This window comes from Ambystoma mexicanum, chromosome 11 (genome assembly GCF_040938575.1).
Source record: "Ambystoma mexicanum isolate Mex_15411 chromosome 11, UKY_AmexF1_1, whole genome shotgun sequence".
NCBI lineage: Eukaryota > Metazoa > Chordata > Amphibia > Caudata > Ambystomatidae > Ambystoma > Ambystoma mexicanum.
The window spans coordinates 1,482,005,177-1,482,018,797 of NC_090934.1; the positions used below are offsets into that span (position 1 = coordinate 1,482,005,177).

General features: G+C 52.7%; 1 protein-coding gene across 1 annotated transcript in view; it reads right to left on the minus strand.

Annotated features, from left to right (window-relative positions):
- Positions 1–13,621, minus strand: part of SEMA4B (semaphorin 4B) — a 567,312-nt gene that overhangs the window by 287,582 nt on the left and 266,109 nt on the right. The window lies entirely within an intron of this gene.

Below are 13,621 nucleotides of genomic sequence, written 5' to 3' on the forward strand. Positions count from 1 at the left end.
TGCGAGAGCAGAACCTTTGCAAACCAGCGCATGACCTGCGAGAGCAGAACCTTTGCCAACCAGCGCATGACCTGTGAGAGCTGAGTCTTTGCCAACCAGTGCATGACCTGTGAGAGCAGAACCTTTGCCAACCTGTGCATGACCTGCGAGAACACAACCTTTGCCAACCACTGCATGACCTGCGAGAGCAGAACCTTTGCCAACCAGCGCATGACCTGCGAGAGCAGAACCTTTGCCAACCAGTGCATGACCTGCGAGAGCAGAACCTTTGCCAACCAGCGCATGACCTGCGAGAGCAGAACCTTTGCCAACCAGCGCATGTCCTTTGAGAGCTGAACCTTTGTCAACCAGAGCATGACCAGCGAGAGCAGAACCTTTTCCAACCAGTGCATGACCTGCGAGAGCAGAACCTTTGCCAACCAATGCATGACCTGCGAGAGCAGAACCTTTGCCAAAAAGTGCATGAGCTGCGAGAGCAGAACCTTTGCCAACCAGCGCATGACATGCGAGAACGGAACCTTGGTCTACCAGCGCATGACCAGCGAGAGCAGAACCTTTGCCAACCAGCGCATGACCTGTGAGACCAGAACCTTTGCCAACCAGAGCATGACCAGTGAGAGCAGAACCTTTGCCAACCAGCGCATGACCTGTGAGAGCAGAACCTTTGCCAACCAGAGCATGACCAGCGAGAGCAGAACCTTAGTCCACCAGCTCATGACATGCGAGAGCAGAACCTTTGCCAACCAGTGCATGACCTGCGAGAGCAGAACCTTTGCCAACCAGAGCATGACCAGCGAGAGCAGAACCTTTGCAAACCAGCGCATAACCTGCGAGAGCAGAACCTTTTCCAACCAGTGCATGAGCTGCGAGAGCAGAACCTTTGCCAACCAGCGCATGACATGCAAGAGCGGAACCTTAGTCCAAAAGCGCATGACATGCGAGAGCAGAACCTTAGTCCACCAGCGCATGACATGTGAGAGCAGAACCTTTGCCAACCAGTGCATGAGCTGCAAGAGCAGAACCTTTGCCAACCAGCGCATGACCTGCGAGAGCAGAACCTTTGCCAACCAGCGCATGACCTGTGAGAGCTGAGCCTTTGCCAACCAGTGCATGACCTGTGAGAGCAGAACCTTTGCCAACCAGCGCATGACCTGTGAGAGCTGAGCCTTTGCCAACCAGTGCATGAGCTGCAAGAGCAGAACCTTTGCCAACCAGCGCATGACCTGCGAGAGCAGAACCTTTGCCAACCAGCGCATGACCTGTGAGAGCTGAGCCTTTGCCAACCAGTGCATGACCTGTGAGAGCAGAACCTTTGCCAACCTGTGCATGACCTGCAAGAGCACAACCTTTGCCAACCACTGCATGACCTGCGAGAGCAGAACCTTTGCCAACCAGAGCATGACCTGTGAGAGCTGAACCTTTGCCAACCAGCGCATGACCTTTGAGAGCTTAACCTTTGTCAAACAGAGCATGACCAGCGAGAGCAGAACCTTTTCCAACCAGTGCATGACCTGCGAGAGCAGAACCTTTGCCAACCAGCGCATGACCTGCGCAAGCAGAATCTTTTCCAACCAGCGTATGAGCTGCGAGAACAGAACCTTTGCCAACCAGCGCCTGACCTCTGAGAGCATAACCTTTTCCAACCAGGGCATGACCTGCGAGAGCAGAGCCTTTGCCAACCAGCACATGACCTGCGAGAGCAGAACCTTTGCCAACCAGTGCATGACCTTTGAGAGCTGAACCTTTGTCAACCAGAGCATGACCGCGAGAGCAGAACCTTTTCCAACCAGTGCATGACCTGCGAGAGCAGAACCTTTGCCAACCAACGCATTACCTGCGAGAGCAGAACCTTTGCCAACCAGTGCATGAGCTGCAAGAGCAGAACCTTTGCCAACCAGCGCATGACATGCGAGAACGGAACCTTGGTCTACTAGCGCATGACCAGTGAGAGCAGAACCTTTGCCAACCAGCGCATGACCTGTGAGAGCAGAACCTTTGCCAACCAGAGCATGACCAGTGCGAGCAGAACCTTTGCCAACTAGCGCATGACCTGTGAGAGCCAAGCCTTTGCCAACCAGTGCATGACATGCGAGAGCGGAACCTTAGTCCACCAGCGTATGATATGCAAGAGCAGAACCTTTGCTAACCAGTGCATGACCAGTGAGAGCAGAACCTTTTCCAAACAGCGCATGACCTGCGAGAGCAGAACCTTTGCCAGCCAGTGCATGACCTGCGAGAGCAGAACCTTTGCCAACCAGTGCATGAGCTGCGAGAGCAGAACCTTTTCCAACCAGCGCATGACATGCGACAGCAGAATCTTAGTCCACCAGCGCATGACCAGCGAGAGCAGAACCTTTGCCAACCAGCGCATGACCTGTGAGAGCAGAACCTTTGCCAACCAGAGCATGACCAGCGAGAGCAGAACCTTGGCCAACCAGCGCATGATCTATGAGAGCCGAGCCTTTGCCAACCAGCGCATGACATGTGAGAGCGGAACCTTAGTCCACCAGCTCATGACATGCGAGAGCAGAACCTTTGCCAACCAGTGCATGAGCTGCGAGAGCAGAACCTTTGCCAACCAGAGCATGACCAGCGAGAGCAGAACCTTTGCCAACCAGCGCACGACATGCAAGAGCGGAACCTTAGTCCACCAGCGCATGACATGCGAGAGCAGAACCTTTGCCAACCAGTGCATGACCTGCGAGAGCAGAACCTTTGCCAACCAGTGCATGAGCTGCGAGAGCAGAACCTTTGCCAACCAGCGCATGACATGCAAGAGTGGAACCTTAGTCCACCAGCGCATGACATGCGAGAGCAGAACCTTTGCCAACCAGTGCATGACCTGCGAGAGCAGAACCTTTGCCAACCAACACATGACCTGCGAGAGCAGAACCTTTGCCAACCAGCGCATCACATGCGAGAGCGGAACCTTAGTCCACCAGCGCATGACATGTGAGAGCAGAACCTTTGCCAACCAGTGCATGAGCTGCAAGAGCAGAACCTTTGCCAACCAGTGCATGACCTGCGAGAGCAGAACCTTTGCCAACCAGCGCATGACCTGCGAGAGGTGAACCTTTGCCAACCAGCGCATGACATGCAAGAGCTGAACCTTTGCCAACCAGCGCATGACCTCCGAGAGCTGAACCTTTGCCAACCAGCGCATGACATGCAAGAGCTGAACCTTTGCCAACCAGCGCATGACCTGTGAGAGCTGAACCTTTGCCAACCAGCGCATGATCTTTGAGAGCTTAACCTTTGTCAACCAGAGCATGACAAGCGAGAGCAGAACCTTTTCCAACCAGTGCATGACATGCAAGAGCTGAACCTTTTCCAACCAGTGCATGACTTGCGAGAGCAGAACCTTTGCCAACCAGCGCATGACCTGCAAGAGCTGAACCTTTTCAAACCAGTGCATGACCTGCGCAAGCAGAACCTTTTCCAACCAGCGCATGACCTGCGATAGCAAAACCTTTGCCAACCAGTACACGACCTGTGAGAGCCAAGCCTTTGCCAACCAGCACATGAGCTGCGAGAGCAGAACCTTTGCCAACACGCGCATGACCTGCGAGAGCAGAACCTTTGCTAACCAGTGCATGACCTGCAAGAGCAGAACCTTTGCCAACCAGCGCATGACCTGTGAGAGCAGAATCTTTGCCAACAAGCGCATGACCTATGAGAGCTGAGCCTTTGCCAACCAGTGCATGACCTGTGAGAGCAGAACCTTTGCTAACCAGCGCATGAGCTGTGAGAGCAGAACCTTTGCAAACCAGCGCATGACCTGCGAGAGCAGAACCTTTGCCAACCAGCGCATGACCTGTAAGAGCTGAGTCTTTGCCAACCAGTGCATGACCTGTGAGAGCAGAACCTTTGCCAACCTGTGCATGACCTGCGAGAACACAACCTTTGCCAACCACTGCATGACCTGCGAGAGCAGAACCTTTGCCAACCAGCGCATGACCTGCGAGAGCAGAACCTTTGCCAACCAGTGCATGACCTGCGAGAGCAGAACCTTTGCCAACCAGCGCATGACCTGCGAGAGCAGAACCTTTGCCAACCAGCGCATGACCTTTGAGAGCTGAACCTTTGTCAACCAGAGCATGACCAGCGAGAGCAGAACCTTTTCCAACCAGTGCATGACCTGCGAGAGCAGAACCTTTGCCAACCAATGCATGACCTGCGAGAGCAGAACCTTTGCCAACCAGTGCATGACATGCGAGAACGGAACCTTAGTCCACCAGCGCATGACCAGCGAGAGCAGAACCTTTGCCAACCAGCGCATGACATGCGAGAACGGAACCTTAGTCCACCAGCGCATGACATGCAAGAGCTGAACCTTTGCCAACCAGCGCATGACCTATGAGAGCCGAGCCTTTGCCAACCAGCGCATGACTTATGAGAGCCGAGCCTTTGCCAACCAGCGCATGACATACGAGAGTGGAACCTTAGTCCACCAGCTCATGACATGCGAGAGCAGAACCTTTGCCAACCAGTGCATGACCTGCGAGAGCAGAACCTTTGCCAATCAGCGCATGACCTGCGAGAGCAGAACCTTTGCCAACCAGCGCATGACATGCAAGAGCTGAACCTTTGCCAACCAGCGCATGACCTCCGAGAGCTGAACCTTTGCCAACCAGCGCATGACCTGCGAGAGCAGAACCTTAGTCCACCAGCTCATGACATGCGAGAGCAGAACCTTTGCCAACCAGCGCATGACCTGCGAGAGCAGAACCTTTGCCAACCAGCGCATGACATGCAAGAGCGGAACCTCTTTAAGTTTCTGAGGAGGAGCGAAGGCCTCTTGAAGGTGAGCAGCGTTGAAACGTCGAGATGAACACGCGTGGCAACTGCTTATTGAAGGCTCGCTATTTCAATCTGTCAGGCCACCGGCTGCTATTGGATGGCGGATGAGGCCGGAAAGGTGCAGTTCCTGCTCTTAAGGTGTGCAATGGAACGTGGATGGTATGTGTAACCTTTTTGGAGTCTGCAGATCCAGAGAGTAGAGGCCAATATAGACACGGCTGTTATACTCCATGCTGGAAGCCACAAGGCCCGTCTATGTGTATTGTAAAGCGCTCATTACTGGCTGAATCACCTCTAGGTGCTTGGACTTTAACATTAGTGGAATTTTGTGTGATAAGGGCACCAGCGGGGAGAATTGACACCTTCGTTGGACATGTGGCCATGGTTGGAACTATCAGAATGGCGGAAAGCCACGGGTCATCCCTCACCGTGGATTGGGTCATGCGCAGGGCAAGCCAGAGGAATATCGTTTTCTGGTGGTTGCGCGTGCTTACCGGAACATTCGCAGGTTCCACTGCCGTGGGTAATATAATTCATCCTCGCACAGCACAGCGACAATCAAGCTTGTTAACATTTCAATTACATTTTCAGCTGCTGGAGCTTAAATACAAATCTACCAATTTATGGAATAGAAAATGTGCTGAGATATATGAACCACACGGCGCTACTGTGCAGGCGGCGCATGCCGCTGTGATAACTTCGCAAATCAATGATTCTGTCCTTGAGCTAGCAAGCACAATGCAACAGCCATTGCAACAGCCAATGCAGCAGCCATTGCAAAAGCCAATGCAACACACAGTGCAACAGCCAATGCAACAGCCAATGCAACAGCCATTGCAACAGCCATTGCAAAAGCCAATGCAACACACAGTGCAACAGCCATTGCAACAGCCAATTCAACAGCCATTGCAACAGCCAATGCAACAGCCAATGCAACAGCCATTGCAACAGCCAATGCAGCAGCCATTTCAAAAGCCAATGCAACACACAGTGCAACAGCCAATGCAACAGCCAATGCAACAGCCATTGCAACAGCCATTGCAAAAGCCAATGCAACACACAGTGCAACAGCCATTGCAACAGCCAATTCAACAGCCATTGCAACAGCCAATGCAACAGCCAATGCAACAGCCATTGCAACAGCCAATGCAGCAGCCTTTGCAACAGCCAATGCAACAGCCAATGCAACAGCCATTGCAGCAGCCAATGCAGCAGCCTTTGCAACAGCCAATGTAAAAGCCATTGCAACAGCCAATGCAACAGTGATTGCAACAGCCAATGCAACAGCCATTGCAACAGCCATTGCAAATGACAATGCAACAGCCATTGCAACAGCCAATGCAACAACCAGTGCAAAAGTCAATGCAACAGCCATTGCAACCACCATTGCAACAGTCAATGCAACAGCCATTGCAACCACCATTGCAAAAGTCAATGCAACAGCCATTGCAACCACCATTGCAACAGTCAATGCAACAGCCATTGCAACAGCCAATGCAGCAGCCTTTGCAACAGCCAATGTAACAGCCATTGCAACAGCCAATGCAGCAGCCTTTGCAACAGCCAATGCAACAGCCAATGCAACAGCCATTGCAACAGCCAATGCAGCAGCTTTTGCAACAGCCAATGTAACAGCCATTGCAACAGCCAATGCAACAGCGATTGCGACAGCCAATGCAACAGCCATTGCAACAGCCATTGCAAATGCCATTGTAACAGCCAATGCAACAACCAGTGCAAAAGTCAATGCAACAGCCATTGCAACCACCATTGCAACAGTCAATGCAACAGCCATTGCAACATATTCTTAATCAAATGCAGAGAAAATAATTGGTGAGCAAAATATGCTGGGTGTCTAAATGGTGACCTTCATTCTTCACAGCTCTTTCAGAATATCGACCCTTTAAATATAACAAAGGTATATGTGGGGGCCTCTGCCCCCCTTAATGGGTTAGTGCAACTAAGCAAAGGGGGGTCATACTTAGCCTCTCATTTTTTCAGGGTCGATAAAACGAGTGCTGTTCAATTGGGTGATGCAATGAAAGAGGTTAATAGCACCTTGAAACAGCTTTGTTGTTACATTGCGCTGTGGGAGTGTTGGGATTATTAATGTAGTCACTGGACTCTCTGACCTGCAGCCAGACCGTGTAGAAAGCCACTCGTGGCTTGAAATGGAAGGCTTAGGGCCTCATTACGACCCTGATGCTGACAGAATGAAGGGGCCGCTACGGGACCGGCCGCCTTCATTCTGTCAGGGCTGATTACGAGGTTCCCTTTGCGGGAACCGGATCAGATGTCTGGTAAAACCAGATGTCTTTTCCAGGTCCTGCGAGGGGAAGAGGAAGGTAACAATGGGACACTTGTAATGTGCCCGTTGTTACCTCCCTCCCCATTCCCATTGAGCCCTATGGGGACTTAAATGGGAATGGGGAATGATTCCTGCAAGGAGGACTTACCGGGTCCTCCTATATCGGAGTAACTGGGGGAGTGGGAGTGGTGTTTTCCAGGGTCTGTCCTGTGAGGATGCAGGTAGCAGCACAGCAGCACAGCAGCACAGTCTGCATGCTCCCAGCAATACACTGAGTCACAATCAGCACCACTCTGGTGTATTGGCACCCCAGCCAGGTTGCAGAGACAGACCCGAAGACACGCTACATATCTGAATGTTTTCATCTGTACCCAGAACAATCTCCTGGAGAAACCAGAAGGAAGTGCTTGCACCCCCTGTTGACTCACTTTCCACCCCCTGCCTACTCAGCTTTAACTCTGAACACAAGAGTGCATGTGAACTTGTGAAGCTGGGTAAGTGTGCTCTTTCCTGTGGCTTGGCGTAAACCAGGAGTAATGGCGGCCATGCCTTGACTCCAGATCTTTCCCGTGGCTTGGAGAAAGCCAAGAGTAATGGCCGCCACGCCTTGACTCCAGATCTTTCCTGTGGCTTGGTGTAAGCCAGGAGTAATGGCTGCCACGCCTTGACTCCAGATCTTCCTGTGGCTTGGAGAAAGCCAGGAGTAACGGCTGCCACGCCTTGACTCCATACCTTTTCGGTGGCTTGGCATAAGCCAGGAGTAATGGCTGCCACGCCTTGACTCCAGACCTTTCCCATGGCTTGGAGAAAGCCAGGAGTAATGGCTGCCACGCCTTGACTCCAAATCTTTCCTGTGGCTTGGAGAAAGCCAGGAGTAATGGCTGCCACGCCTTGACTCCAGATCTTTCCTGTGGCTTGGAGAAAGCCAGGAGTAATGGCCGCCACGCCTTGACTCCAGATATTTCCTGTGGCTTGAAGAAAGCCAGGAGTAATGGCTGCCACTCCTTGAGTCCAGATCTTTCCTGTGGCTTGGCGTAAGCCAGGAGTAATGGCCACCACGCCTTGACTCCAGATCTTTCCTGTGGCTTGGAGAAAGCCAGGAGTAATGGCCGCCACACCTTCACTCCAGACCTTTTCTGTGGCTTGACGTAAGCCAGGAGTAATGGCTGAAACGCCTTGAGTCCAGATCTTTCCTGTGGCTTGGAGAAAGCCAGGAGTAATGGCTGCCACGCCTTAACGCCATATCTTTTCTGTGGCTTGGAGAAAGCTAGGAGTAATGGCTGCCACGCCTTGACTCCAGATCTTTCCTGTGGCTTGGAGAAAGCCAGGAGTAATGGCCGCCATGCCTTGACTCCAGATGTTTCCTGTGGCTTGGAGAAAGCCAGGAGGAATGGCCGCCACGCCTTGACTCCATATCTTTCCTGTGGCTTGGAGAAAGCCTGGAGTAATGGCCGCCATGCCCTAACTCCAGATATTTCCTGTGGCTTGGAGAAAGCCAGGAGTGATGGCTGCCACGCCTTGACTCCAGATCTTTCCTGTGGCTTGGAGAAAGCCAGGAGTAATGGCCACCACGCCTTGACTCCAGATCTTTTCTGTGGCTTGGCATAAGCCAGGAGTAATGGCCGCCACGCCTTGACTCCAGATCTTTCCTGTGGCTTGGAGAAAGGCAAGAGTAATGGCTGCCACGCCTTGACTCCAGATCTTTCCTGTGGCTTGGAGAAAGCCAGGAGTAATGGCCGCCACGCCTTGACTCCAGATCTTTCCTGTGGCTTGGAGAAAGCCAGGAGTAATGGCTGCCACGCCTTAACGCCATATCTTTCCTGTGGCTTGGAGAAAGCTAGGAGTAATGGCTGCCACGCCTTGACTCCAGATCTTTCCTGTGGCTTGGAGAAAGCCAGGAGTAATGGCCGCCATGCCTTGACTCCAGATGTTTCCTGTGGCTTGGAGAAAGCCAGGAGGAATGGCCGCCACGCCTTGACTCCATATCTTTCCTGTGGCTTGGAGAAAGCCTGGAGTAATGGCCGCCATGCCCTAACTCCAGATATTTCCTGTGGCTTGGAGAAAGCCAGGAGTGATGGCTGCCACGCCTTGACTCCAGATCTTTCCTGTGGCTTGGAGAAAGCCAGGAGTAATGGCCACCACGCCTTGACTCCAGATCTTTTCTGTGGCTTGGCATAAGCCAGGAGTAATGGCCGCCACGCCTTGACTCCAGATCTTTCCTGTGGCTTGGAGAAAGGCAAGAGTAATGGCTGCCACGCCTTGACTCCAGATCTTTCCTGTGGCTTGGAGAAAGCCAGGAGTAATGGCCGCCACGCCTTGACTCCAGATCTTTCCTGTGGCTTGGAGAAAGCCAGGAGTAATGGCCGCCACGCCTTGACTCCAGAACTTTCCTGTGGCTTGGCGTAAGCCAGGAGTAATGTCCGCCACGCCTTGACTCCAGATCTTTGCTGTGGCTTGGACAAAGACAGGAGTAATGCCCGCCACGCCTTGACTCAAGATCTTTCCTGTGGCTTGGAGAAAGACAGGAGTAATGGCCGCCACGCCTTGACTCCAGATCTTTCCTGTGGCTTGGAGATAGCCAGGAGTAATGGCCACCACGCCTTGACTCCAGATCTTTCCTCTGGCTTGGAGAAAGCCAGGAGTAATGGCTGCCACGCCTTGACTCCAGAGATTTCCTCTGGCTTGTAGAAAGCCAGGAGTAATAGCTGCCACGCCTTGACTCCATATCTTTCCTGTGGCTTGGAGAAAGCCAGGAGTAATGGCCGCCACGCCTTGACTCCAGATCTTTCCTGTGGCTTGTAGAAAGCCAGGATTAATGGCCTCCACGTCTGGACTCCAGATCTTTCCTGTTGCTTGTAGAAAGCCAGGAGTAATGGCCGACACGCCTTGCGTCCAGATATTTCCTGTGGCTTGGAGAAAGCCAGGAGTAATGGCAGCCACGCCTTGACTCCATATCTTTCCTGTGGTTTAGAGAAAGCTAGGAGTAATGGCTACCACGCCTTGACTCCAGATCTTTCCTGTGGCTTGGAGAAAGCCAGGAGTAATGGCTGCCACGCCTTGACTCCATATCTTTCCTGCGGCTTGGAGAAATCCAGGAGTAATGGCTGCCACGTCTTGACTCCAGATCTTTCCTGTGGCTTCTAGAATAGCCAGGAGTAATGGCTGCCACGTCTTGTCTCCAGATCTTTCCTGTGGCTTGTAGAAAGCCAGGAGTAATGGCTGCCACGTCTTGACTCCAGATCTTTCCTGTGGCTTGTAGAAAGCCAGGAGCAATGGCTGCCATGTCTTGACTCCAGATCTTTCCTATGGCTTGTAGAAAGCCAGGAGTAATGGCTGCCACATTTTGACTCCAGATCTTTCCTGCGGCTTTTAGAAAGCCAGGAGTAATGGCTGACACGCCTTGAGTCCAGATCTTTCCTGTGGCTTGGAGAAAGCCAGGAGTAATGGCTGCCACACCTTGACTCCATATCTTTCCTGTGGCTTGGAGAAAGCCAGGAGTAATGGCCGCCATGCCTTGACTCCAGATCTTTCCTGTGGCTTGGAGAAAGCCAATTTTAATGGCCGCCACACCTTGACTCCAGATCTTTCCTGTGGCTTGGAGAAAGCCAGGAGTAATGGCTGCCACATTTTGACTCCAGATCTTTCCTGCGGCTTTTAGAAAGCCAGGAGTAATGGCTGACACGCCTTGAGTCCAGATCTTTCCTGTGGCTTGGAGAAAGCCTGGAGTAATGGCTGCCACGCCTTGACCCCAGATCTTTCCTGTGGCTTGGAGAAAGCCAGAAATAATGGCTGCCACGCCTTGACTCCAGACCTTTTCTTTGGCTTGGCGTAAGCCAGGAGTAATGGCGCCCATGTCTTGACTCCAGATCTTTCCTGTGTCTTGTAGAAAGCCAGGAGTAATGGCTGCCATGTCTTGACTCCAGATCTTTCCTGTGGCTTGGAAAAAGCCAGGAGTAATGGCCACCACGCCTTGACTCCAGATCTTTCCTGTGGCTTGGAGAAAGCCAGGAGCAATGGCCGCCACGCCTTGACTCCAGATCTTTCCTGTGGCTTGTAGAAAGCCAGGAGCAATGGCCGCCACGCCTTGACTCCAGATCTTTCCTGTGGGTTGGAGAAAGCCAGGAGCAATGGCCGCCACGCCTTGTCTCCAGATCTTTCCTGTGGCTTGGCGTAAGCCAGGACTAATGGCTGCCACGCCTTGACTCCATATCTTTCCTGTGGCTTGGCGTAAGCCAGGAGTAATGGCGGCCACGCCTTGACTCCATATCTTTCCTGTGGCTTGGAGAAAGCCAGGAGTAATGGCCACCACATCTTGACTCCAGATCTTTCCTGTGGCTTGGAGAAAGCCAGGAGTAATGGCTGCCACGTCTTGACTCCAGATCTTTCCTGTGGCTTGAAGAAAGCCAGGAGTAATGGCCACCACATCTTGACTCCAGATCTTTCCTTTGGCTTGGAGAAAGCCAGGAGTAATGGCTGCCACGTCTTGACTCCGGATCTTTCCTGTGGCTTGAAGAAAGCCAGGAGTAATGGCTGGCACGTCTTGACTCCAGATCTTTCCTGTGGCTTGAAGAAAGCCAGGAGTAATGGCTGCCACGCCTTGAGTCCAGATCTTTCCTGTGGCTTGGCGTAAACCAGGAGTAATGGCCACCACGCCTTGACTCCAGATCTTTCCTGTGGCTTGGAGAAAGCCAGGAGTAATGGCCGCCACGCCTTCACTCCAGACCTTTTCTGTGGCTTGACGTAAGCCAGGAGTAATGGCTGAAACGCCTTGAGTCCAGATCTTTCCTGTGGCTTGGAGAAAGCCAGGACTAATGGCTGCCACGCCTTGACTCCAGATCTTTCCTGTGGCTTGGAGAAAGCCAGGAGTAATGACCGCCATGCCTTGACTCCAGATCTTTCCTGTGGCTTGGAGAAAGCCAGGAGGAATGGCCGCCACGCCTTGACTCCATATCTTTCCTGTGGCTTGGAGAAAGCCTGGAGTAATGGCCGCCATACCCTAACTCCAGATATTTCCTGTGGCTTGGAGAAAGCCAGGAGTGATGGCTGCCACGCCTTGACTCCAGATCTTTCCTGTGGCTTGAAGAAAGCCAGGAGTAATGGCTGCCACGCCTTGAGTCCAGATATTTCCTGTGGCTTGGCGTAAACCAGGAGTAATGGCCACCACGCCTTGACTCCAGATCTTTCCTGTGGCTTGGAGAAAGCCAGGAGTAATGGCCGCCACGCCTTCACTCCAGACCTTTTATGTGGCTTGACGTAAGCCAGGAGTAATGGCTGAAACGCCTTGAGTCCATATCTTTCCTGTGGCTTGGAGAAAGCCAGGAGTAATGGCTGCCACGTCTTGACTCCATATCTTTCCTGTGGCTTGGAGAAAGCCAGGAGTAATGGCCACCACAACTTGACTCCAGATCTTTCCTGTGGCTTGGAGAAAGCCAGGAGTAATGGCTGCCACGTCTTGACTCCAGATCTTTCCTGTGGCTTGAAGAAAGGCAGGAGTAATGGCTGCCACGCCTTGAGGCCAGATCTTTCCTGTGGCTTGGCGTAAACCAGGAGTAATGGCCACCACGCCTTGACTCCAGATCTTTCCTGTGGCTTGGAGAAAGCCAGGAGTAATGGCCGCCACGCCTTCACTCCAGACCTTTTCTGTGGCTTGACGTAAGCCAGGAGTAATGGCTGAAACGCCTTGAGTCCAGATCTTTCCTGTGGCTTGGAGAAAGCCAGGAGTAATGGCTGCCACGCCTTGACTCCAGATCTTTCCTGTGGCTTGGAGAAAGCCAGGAGTAATGACCGCCATGCCTTGACTCCAGATCTTTCCTCTGGCTTGGAGAAAGCCAGGAGGAATGGCCGCCACGCCTTGACTCCATATCCTTCCTGTGGCTTGGAGAAAGCCTGGAGTAATGGCCGCCATACCCTAACTCCAGATATTTCCTGTGGCTTGGAGAAAGCCAGGAGTGATGGCTGCCATGCCTTGACTCCAAATCTTTCCTGTGGCTTGGAGAAAGCCAGGAGTAATGGCCACCACGCCTTGACTCCAGATCTTTTCTGTGGCTTGGCATAAGCCAGGAGTAATGGCCACCACGCCTTGACTCCAGATCTTTCCTGTGGCTTGGAGAAAGGCAAGAGTAATGGCTGCCACGCCTTGACTCCAGATCTTTCCTGTGGCTTGGAGAAAGCCAGGAGTAATGGCCGCCACGCCTTGACTCCAGATCTTTCCTGTGGCTTGGAGAAAGCCAGGAGTAATGGCCGCCACGCCTTGACTCCAGAACTTTCCTGTGGCTTGGCGTAAGCCAGGAGTAATGGCCGCCACGCCTTGACTCCAGATCTTTGCTGTGGCTTGGACAAAGGCAGGAGTAATGGCCGCCACGCCTTGACTCAAGATCTTTCCTGTGGCTTGGAGAAAGACAGGAATAATGGCCGCCACGCCTTGACTCCAGATCTTTCCTGTGGCTTGGAGATAGCCAGGAGTAATGGCCGCCACGCCTTGACTCCATATCTTTCCTGTGGCTTGGAGAAAGC